We start from the raw sequence: 11,075 nt of genomic DNA on the forward strand, positions 1-11,075 counted from the left end.
TTTCTTCTTTCCAATTCACTCCGCCATTCTTGAACATGTCTTGGGTTCGTCTCGTTGTGCGAACGAAGAAGGTGAGACGATCGCCCAAGAGAGAGATGGCGTGCGTCCTTGAGTTGGGCACCTCACCACGAACCGTCGAAGGATGAGGCTCGGTCACGGACGAAGTACCACGCGGACGGTTGATTACATCGAGAACGTCTTGGGACAGACACAAAGGACGCAATTGGAGGACGTGACTGAGAGGACCGACGACAAAGTAAAATAGTATCTGGGATGTGGAGCCCGCCAGTAGTTGCTCGTGAATTGACGAGACCGAGAGAGAGCTCAAATACACCGAGATGGCTCAGTGAAACACCAATAGACCTCGGCGATCGATGAGCCAAGAACACCAAAGCGAATAATGGACAGTGAGTGGCGACGCCACGGATGCCAAAGTGATCTTGAACGCTGGAGAATTGCACGTGGATTGTCAAGAATCGCAGTGGAGGGTGAGTGTTGATGTCTCTTGCCAAAATATGGTATGTGTTGGGTAGCCTTGTAAATTATTTGAACCCCTCAAACATTAGATGAGGATCGCCAAAATTTAAGTGTCAATAATATATATGTGTATCTGTCGGCAATTCAATTCGCAATCCAATTTAAACAAAGAGAGGCTAAAGTTTGTGTGTTGGGTAGCCTTGTAACATTTTATAGTGCCATGGGGAGGTTCCATTCCGACTTTGATCACTTGCATCGTTGCTAAACACCGAAAAAAGGAGTAGAAAATAATCGATCGGATAAGAATGATCGAAAGTCAACGACGACCAGCATGCCAGGAGCAAGTGGAGGAGATGGATGAATTCTATAATGATTGGCCTGACATAAACCTAATTTGTTGGGGTTATGTTTTAGTTCATATAGATATGCCAAAGGAAAATAATATATGATTATCTTTTTTACTATAAAAACTCTAACGTCCTAAGAATCTTTTCAAATTTAAGGTGTGTTTGTTTCGCACAAAATAAATTATTTAAAAAATATCTTCCTTAAAAATGATCGCTTATATTGCTTTAAAAAATGAATGAATGAAAAATATTTTCTATCGTCCACAAAAATGTTTAGGAAAATATTTTTTAAAATAATTAATTTTCTAAGAAACAGATGGAGTCGTTAGGCCTTGAAAATCCGAGTACTGTAATTACCCATTAATTTCACATTTATTTACGTTAATTTACAAATAGTAAAATCATTTTAAATAATGTTAGTTTATTTAAACATTTCTTGATCGAAAATTATATTTGGTTAGGCCAAATAATAAATGTTTATTCGTTATCATTTTCATTAAACAATGTTTGTCATATCTAAATGTCAATCACGCTTTTTATTTATTTTACAACATGATATCTTTCATTGATAAACTATATAGTCAGAATAAATATCAATTAGTTAGAATTTACAAATTAGCACATTTATTTCTTTACAACATTAAAAGAACTACCCTCGCAATTCAGACGTAAGAAGTTTTAATTGTTGAGAGACGAATAAAAATTCAAAAGATGATAATAGCTCTTATAACTTATATGAGAGGGGTCGCTATCGATGGTAATATGATATGCAGTTTCTGTTGAATTTCTAATCTCATCTCTCACACTAAAAGCTCTCATTGATTTCTGGCAAAGAAGAAGATACATTAGTTCTCAAATAGAAGAGATGTATGTGCACTCGTTTTCCTCTATTAATTTAAAATTAGAGATAACTGAATCAAATTTCTGATTATATAAAATAAAATTATTTTGCTTTCGGGATAATAAATTACGTCGGTTTTTATTTTTGAAATTTTTTCTTGTATTTTCATGTGAATTTTTTTTTTTTTGGCTTTTAAGAACAGAAAAATGATTATGTAAATGTAACCAAACGCCTTTTTATAAGTGCAAATGATCTGTATTCCATCAAACGGCTACAAAGCATATGCCATATGCCCTAGTAGGTTCCATATGCAGAAGCCTTTTTTTTAGGTCACTACATGCCAAACTAAAATGTGCGTTTTTTCTATAATTAATAAATTTAGAGATGCACACAAGAAATAAACATGATTTTGATGCAACTCAAAAGCATATCTGGAGTCAGAATTGAATATTGATATGTGTCTATATAGGCAAAGAGTGGCGATAGTGATAGCAAATGGTTTGTGGAATTGATTTCCTAAATGATATAGTAATGTGTAAGTGGGCATTCGAGATGAGTATGCTTATATTCAAAAACCATGAAAAATCTACAAAATCACTCTGTAATTGTAAACTGACTTTGCATAGGTTTAGTATGTCAAGTATTGTTTCATAGCAAAAAAAGACGGTTTCAAAGAATAGCACGAAATAAAGTCTGGATAGCAATAACGGATTCATAAAAGAATCAGCTATCGAGGGCACTCTGTCGACCTTATTGAGAAAATTTCTGACTTGTAAAACATGAGAGGTGGTTGCTCAAAATTTCAAGATGAAGAACAAGGTCGCTAGAGTCTAGTGATGTGCTTTCGAGATTGTGCTCTGTTTGAGATACTGAAGCTCTAAACAAAGGATCAGCTCTCATGAACATGCGATTTTGGAATACAATTGACAATCTTCGTGTGCTCAGACTGCTTGTCTTCCCAGTTGCACTCTCTATCAGTTTAGCTTGGTGCACTTACTGATCTTGGACTTTTCTTGACCTGTCTTGATTCGACGAGCTGCCCATGTTCTCCTTCTCTTTTTTTCCCCCTTGAAATGTTATTTGTCGTAATTGCAGCTGAGCCGCCCGAGGTCGATGAATTTGACCCTTGAATTGGTGATCTTCCTTTTTCACATGGGCCTTACCTGCTCTTATACCCGGGAGAAGAACACTAGAAGTGCCAAAACTTGTGTACGGCGCACACTTTAGTGTCAAAAGTTTTTTTTGAATCACTTAAGTGCCAAATCGGAGAAAAAATTATCACTTAAGTGCCAAATCGAAGAAAAAACGATCACTTAAGTGTCAATTCCAGCCAAATTGATTACGTGTCATTTATAATTAAATTTTTTTAATATGACTTGACATATTTTTTAAAAAAATTTAGTCCACGTGGATATCCAAAACGACGTCGCATAATCCAACTAGCACTGAAGTGATCATTTTTTAACAATAACTAGAACTGAAATGATCACTTTAAACAAAATTTGACACTCAAACGATTATTATTTACAACTTTTAGACGACGTCGTTTATGAGTTATATGATAACTGGGCACGTCGGCAAGCCATGTAGGACCAAGAAATTAATAAAATATTGCCACGTCAGATTTTCGGCAATCTATATTGGATTTGGCACTTAAGTGAACGTTTTTTTTTAAAGTGAAACTTAAGTGATCCGAAACAAACTTTTGGTACTAAAGTGAGCGCCGTACACAACTTTTTGCACTTCTAGTGTCCTTCTTCCCTTATACCCGGAATGGAAATACTTAGTCTAGCTTAGGGTATGTTCTTCAGATTCAGAATTTCCTTGTTCTTTTTTTTTTTTTACTTGATGAAAAACTCACTGTACTGAGCATATAGGAGGATATGGATGGCTACATTTGATAACCAATTGAAATTTTACGGCATTTCATGTTTTCTTTTAAGGCTTCTTTGTCAGATTATTTCTCCCACTATGTGCAAGGGAAAAATACCAGTCTCCGAGAGTGATTGCCTAACTACAAAATCAATTTTGACCAATATGATCTCGAGAGATCAATTTGATACCTGATGCATAAGGAAGGTGGCCCAATTCGGACACAAGCAGACACAACACTTCGGTACTACAACTGCGCGCTCTAATACATGCAACTGGCCAATTAGGAGGTTCAACTAAGGGTAAAGCCACAAAAAACCCTAAAATATGCCCACCGTAATATATTTATCTCAATTTTTTTTGTAATACCAAAAACCCCATACTTGTACCTATATGACACATTTATCCCAAACTTATAAAATGTGACACATTTACCCAAATTTTTTTCTTGTGACATAAAAAACCCCAAACTTGTATCCATGAAACACATTTGCCCTAATAATTTGGTGTCCCAAAACAAATTGGGATTTTTGGTGTCACAAAAAAAAAGTTTGGGGTAAATATGTCACATATGCATAAGTTTAAGGTTTTTTGTGTCACAGAAAAAATTTAGAGTAAATGTGTCATAGTGGGCAAAATTTGAGATTTTTTGTGGCTTTTTCCCTTGAACTAAAAGTATAGTCCAAACTTTAGGAAATCATTTTTATTTTTGAGTCTATACTATAGTACTTCACTAGCTACAAAGTATTAATTTCGGTTATTTGTTCAAAAAATAAAGGAAACTACTAAAACTGCACTAAATCTTTTGCAAATTATTTTAGTAATTTGTTAGATAAGAAAATATTTGTGGCATGAATTTGTTAGATTTACGACTTAGTAAATGATACATTTTTCTAATATTCATATAATAGTTGACAAACCATAAGCCATTGGTAAGTTAGGTAAATAAAAGGTGTAAACAATACTTGTCAGAGATAAGAGAAGTTCGTAATTCAGAAAGAATTCTTATATAAAATGGTAACTAAACAAGAGTTTGTAACATAATTATAGAAAAGTTGGTAATCATTCTAATTGAGGTTGGTAATTTCCAAAAAAAGTCGTTCAGTAAGACAAATGACAGTGGCACCTCAATAGAAAAGTTGGTAAGTTAAAAGTAATATAAATATTGGAAATAAATTCAAATGAGAGTTAGTGACCAAACAAAATTCAAATGAGAGTGGATGACCCAAAATGAGGGGAAAAGTACCAAAAAAGTCCTAAACATATTACATTTGTATCAATTTAGTCATAAACTTTTCAATTGAACCAATTTAGTCCTAAACGTTTTCACATTGATACCAATTCAGTCCATCCGGCCAATTTAGGGCCGGAAATCACCGACGTGAACACCAAAGAATCCTACGTAGCACCGCCGGCGCTGACGTGGACAAATTTTATAATTTTTTCAGATTTTTGCAATGTTTTTCTCTTTTTTTTCTTTTCCCATAACTCGGGTTGGTGGCAAGGTCACCGGGCCGACCACCCCCGCCACATGCTGGTCTGGGTGAAGGCCACCGCGCCCTCGTCGACCACGGGCAAGGGCCGCTGCACCCTCGCTGGCCATAGACAAGGGCATCGAACCCTCACCCAGATCCAGGCGAGGGCAGCGAAGCCCTTGCTCGTAGCTGGCGAGGGCTGTAATGCCCTTGCTTGGTTTAGGCAAGGGCGCGGTGGCCCTCGCCTAGACCGGCATGTAGCTGGCGATGGTCAGCCGGTAACTAAAGCTTGAATAATTAAAAGTGACTTTAAAAATGCAATGTTTGACATCCTATAATTCCGTTAATTTATTTTCTACAGATTAGATTCCTTCCCTAAGCCAGCTAAGCATCTATCTGTACCTGCTAAGAGGAAGGTATGTCACCTTGATATCTTTGAGAACTGAGCATCTGGAATATTTTCTTTTTTAAATGTGTGCAAAGGAGTAACATCACACATTGCTCTAGCGTAGAGATATCTTCAAATGCTACTTTTTATGGATGAATAGTACTCCTTTTTACTCAATTCGTAAGCCATTGATCGCCCTAGCGATGGACAATTTTTTAGATCTTTGTGATCATTTTAAACTTTTGGTAATGGTTTTGCGAGTCTATGGTAGTATTTTGCCTTGCCCCACCTGCTTATGCCCAATTATTCTCATATTACTTTACTGATGCGCTAATGGTGTTGCATCACCCTATTCATGAACTCAATTAGGCAAAACAAAAGCACCAGTGTGTTTGTACAGATCTGTCAAGAGTTTCAGCCTGATTGGCTACCATAATTGCACTGGATGACAGGGAAGCAAGTGCACGCTTCAATCCCCAAATCTGGTGTTCAAGCCTGTGGCAGTCTCTCTGCAAGTCTGTAAATTTCCAGCCCCATTTTCTTAGCAGCATTAAAGTGCCAACCATGGTCCTGGGTTTGAAGAATCTCAAACAACCGTCGAGAGTTGTCTGCCTCCCCACATGGAGCTAAAATATGGCGAGTCTAACAACCCTATAAACTGATGTCTGAAAAATTTACAGAACAATGGCCAACCTCTCTTTTGCATTTATATAATGCAACATCAAATTATAAAATGTCCTCTTTTTAACTAAGTGCAATTCTTAGTTAAACAATCGCATCATGACCTTCAAGAAAAGTCACAAGTTTATCATTAACCCTTAGAACTAAACATTTAGCTTATCTTAACGCAAGAGGACAAGAAATACCTGGAATACAGATTTCAGAAGAGGCTTGCTGGCAGCTTTTTCACGGCCAATATCTTGACACCACCTATGAAAAAGATGAGTAAAAAGGGCACTAGGAAAATACTAAAACAACAACCTCGTAGATAAAATTGCAGCAACAGAAACGGTATCTCATTAGAGCAAAGCAAAAGCCTCACATGTTTATGAGCACTATATCGGAGACAGCCAAAGCGAAAAGAGCACTCTGCTTTTCAAAAGCAGTATTGTCCTGAATAAAAACGACACTGGTTAAGAAGCTGTGAGGATGCTAATTGCTGCTTACTCAAACCAAGTGTGAATCAGGTGAGTTTCAATGAGCATCAGCCACACAATAAATCAATCTTCTGGGTTGGTAAGATGAGCAAAGACATACATAAGTGGAAAAGCAAGTTAAAGATAATTCAGCAGCTACCCGATGCCCAAATTATCTTTCAACATGTACAAAAAATAGAATTTGCAATTACTTATGGATAAAAATAAGTAGTTAAACATAGACAAAATAAGCTATTATATATCAATGTAAAATCATCTAGTAAATATACCTCTCCTTCTCCAGTTCCCTCCAAGTCCATAACCGGGGTACACGGTTCCATGCCGGCAGCTGTTGCCATCCATATACCTTTGGTGGTTTGGGACCTGGAAAAATACCAAACTGGTTTTGCACTTTCCGTATCCAAATACTTCATAAGAGTGAGCTAAACAGTTGGTTTGTAGACATGCCTCCCTTTAAAATGATCCATCTCGCTAAAGTTGGTGCCAAATAGATGATTTAACAGCGTACTCTTCCATGTTTGATATTATACACAACAATAGAATAAGTTTAAATCTCTTATGAAGGCAAAAGAAAAGATTCATGAACACGAAACAAAATAAAAGAATTAAACTGAATTTGAGCAACTTGAAATCATTTCACAGCCCTTACAAGAACCTTACAAAAAGTTTTGATCTAATCCATTTCTAGCAAGAGAAGTAAAATCCAAAGCTAAGTTATTGGGAGTAAATACACACCACTAATATGAGGACCCATGGTGGAGACTGCGGCGTATGAATGGCCACATTCCCTCAATTTGACCTCCTTGATGAAATTTTCAAGTCCGTCGACATTAAATGTGCCATCTCCATCAATTAGCTGAGTAGAAGAACATTCACCAGAATTACCTGTTCAGATTAGCAAGTCAAAAAGAGAGTGACTTGATAAGCCTGTACACTGTGTCTAGAGTAGACAAGACTACTATAAAAACTCGTAATCGATAATGAAAACCTCGGATCCTATCTAAATGACGAGAAGTAACAAGAGGTTGATTTCATTATTTCAACAATTTTATCGATAACATATTTCTCCTAATGATGAAGGAAGTGAATTAATCCCTGTCAATCTCTCGAAACATGTCTGTCAACAATAATCTAGACATAATCTTTATAGTGCTTGGGACATGATTATATTGATATCCTGTTACACAAACACCATGTTTATTGTCATCGGCTACCCTTTGCAACACAAATAAAAGGGTACTAGCGAAGAAACTTCTTAATCTTCAGAGTCACTCTTATTGCTTCAAATGACTAAAGCTCTCTTCCACGGGTTTTGTAGAGCCGAAATTATCATTGAGGAAAACAAAGCCTTAAAACTTTTCAGCCCTTGCAATTGCCTTCTCAGAGACCGAGCTAACACAGCAACAAACACAATCCGAAATTGGGAGGAAACAGTTATGCTGTGTTAGAATATTAAATAATAAACATTCAACTAACAGCTTTTAGAACAGATTTAGGACAGTTGGGGGTGATCCCACAAAATCTCACATTGTATCAGACCTAGAGGTCCTGAGTTCCCATTTGCCTTTCTAATTATTTATGTACACGCTTATTATTAGGCAAATTGACTAGACTAAACTACGCATGAGGAGTGTTCGAATATTAAGTAATAATTTACGTCTTCATCTAGCTGATTGCATAAAAACCAGCAGATGCATTAATTCGATATTACGAGCGAAGAACCTGAAGACCAAGCAACAGTTACGAGGATACCTAATTATACGCAAACCAATGGCAATTCAGAGATTCCAAAAGCGATAAAAAGATGTTGCAACCAGAGACTTCAATCATGATAAAGAATATGGATCATGACATACTACAAACCCAATTGCACCCACCTCAATCGATTCTAAAATATTGTTTTTTGTCAAGAACGCTATTACAAACAAGTACGAAATAAGTATATGGATCACTTGAGTCATTCATAGGTGCATAGCCTAACAAAAGGATGGCTTAGTTCCCAAAACGCATAGTGGAGTTCTGTAGTATCGAAAAAAATGAGAAGACGACGTCAACAAAATCTATAAGACGTCCGATGTTCCTCAGTCCACAAGCCCATGTCAGCATCTACGCTACCTGAAAATCAGTATTCGATGCCTAGTAATCCGGTGCTTGAGATCAAGTAACAAAATCGTCATCCGAGCCTTTGAAATGGTGCAATCTTCTCATGCCGGTTCTCGAATTGAGGATTTCTACTGATCACGAGTCTATGCATGGGGTATTCAATGATGATACTGAATGGAGACAACGAAGATCGGGTATCAATCTCATGTTCTTGTTTGGGTTGGAGCAAAAATTTGATTTTTATTCAATACTAAATCCTTCCCTATGCACATAGGTTCATACTCCTAAGTTTAGAATTACATCGTCTCGGCTAGAAGCCTTGGGTAAAGAAGATTAACACGCTTATCAATCGAAGAAATTCTTGAGGTTGTAATTCCAAATAATATGTTGAAATAGGGAAAATTGTCAAATCAGTCCTAAACCTATTGTATGAATGTCAATACAGTTTTAAACTTTTCAATTTTAGCAATTTAATCTTAAACCTTTTTGCGAAATATCATTGTAATCCTTTTGATCAATTTTCATCGAAAATCGCTGATATGGCCGGTAATATTTGAACTGTCACGTTAGCGATTTCTTATGAATTTGATTGGAACGACTACATTAGATTTTTGCATAATGATTTAGGATTAAATTGGCAAAATTGAAAAGCTTAAGATTGAATTGACATACGTACATTAGATTTAGGACTGATTAGGTAATTTTCCTGGTGAAACATATGGATAGGAAATGAAAATTTGAGGCTAGAAAGAGCAAGCAATCACAAAATCAATTTGCATGGAGAGGTAGAGAAGTTATCAAGAAACCGGAATTCGCTAATGCATGGGAATTGTAAATGGACATATGTTATGCCAGACCTTATAATGTATAAAAGTAAAGTGCAATCCAAACATTAATTAGAACATTGGTTTTATTTTTTCATGTCATGTACATAAGTAATCTCAAATCCTATCATTAATCACTTGTATTATTTCATTTGAACGTATGGTACGTATATAAGTAAGTCGAAATCTTATATTGTTGGGTGATTTGTATTAATTATGTGTATAGTACATTAAAGGTAAATAAAAATTCAATCATCAATTTGGTACGTTTATTTTTTGTTTATAAGGTACATGTGTACACATTACGGAATACTTTCATCAATTAATTCGGGAAAATTATCCAATTAGTCCTAAATCAATTGTACAAATGAAAATTCAGCCCTAAATTTTTCAGTTTTGCCAATTTAGTCTTAGCACAAACGACCCTTAATTATACGATTCCAATTTACTTATTTGTATATATACTATAAATACGAATAAAATAAATTACCTAACAAATGATAGGATTTTAGTTTACTTACATATACTATATATAAAAACAATATAACATAACAAATTAATGATATGATTTGAGTTTCTTATATACATTTCATATACTAATAAAATAAATGACCTAATCAATGATAGGATTACACTTTACTTATATACATTACTAGTTATGGTATATATATAAACTGTCACGCCCCGGACCCTCGAGAGCGCGGACATCCTTCATTGGTCGTGGAATTGCGACGTCCCAGGATGCGTCGTCGACCCATTCATTTTAACTTTCAATTAAACGCAAGCGGAAACAATCATAATCCACCCAATCACAACAACAGAAACAATCATCCTTCTTTGGCTTTGGGTGCTCTTCCCATCACTTTCCTCTTGAGATAGAAGTCGATGAGCTCTGCATCAGTTGGGTCGAAGAGAAAGCTGCGGCGAAGAGCTTCTAAGGTCACCATGAAATCCAAATGTTGTCTTGTGTTGTAATCCCGTGGAAAGTTTCTTCACAGACCACAATCAAACAACCTGCACATCATCATGCAAACAACTCGGCTGCGCCAAGACCACCTCAGCATCATTCAAACAATTCAACCCCTCAAAAACCAACTCAGCAACATCAAAGTAAACCGCAACAAAGGTAGCAATACAATTCAACTCCTCAAACACCAGCCCCTATTCGACGCTGCTTACTTTGATGTTGTTGACTTGGCGTATAAGGTTGAATCGTTGGAATGTCGCTGAGGTGGTTTTGGTGCGGCTGAGTTGTTTGGACGATGCTGTGCAGTTTTTTGATTGTTGTCTCTGAAGAAATCCTTCGCGGGATTTCAACACAAGACAACGATCGGATTTCGCGACGACATTAGTTGGGCTGATCGTCTAGTTGCCCTTTCTATTCTATTTTTTTTTTTTTGAATTGTATCAGCAAGTGGGTCCCATCGAGACAGATCTGCAAATTCTCTCTGATATTTCAAATTGTTGGGTCCCCTATCGTCAAGAACGAGGAAGACGCTCTCTCTCTTCTTCTTTTCAAAATTCTCTCTCTCTAGCATTTGCTCCCGATCCGCCACATTCTGCTGCGCGTCGACGCTGCCTCTGCCCCTAG

General features: G+C 36.5%; 1 long non-coding RNA gene across 1 annotated transcript; it reads right to left on the bottom strand.

The window, feature by feature from the left end:
* Nucleotides 1-6,166: 6,166 nt before the first annotated feature.
* Nucleotides 6,167-6,515, bottom strand: LOC130135264 (uncharacterized). The gene is made up of 3 exons (XR_008814721.1): nt 6,443-6,515; nt 6,267-6,330; nt 6,167-6,185 (listed from the first exon to the last, which is right to left on the bottom strand). It is a non-coding gene; the product is annotated as an uncharacterized LOC130135264 (long non-coding RNA).
* Between the last annotated feature and the right edge of the window lie 4,560 nt (nt 6,516-11,075).

The sequence above is a fragment of the Syzygium oleosum genome, unplaced genomic scaffold (assembly GCF_021117445.2).
Source record: "Syzygium oleosum isolate NSW1041296 unplaced genomic scaffold, Sole_v2.1 Sole_v2.30, whole genome shotgun sequence".
NCBI lineage: Eukaryota > Viridiplantae > Streptophyta > Magnoliopsida > Myrtales > Myrtaceae > Syzygium > Syzygium oleosum.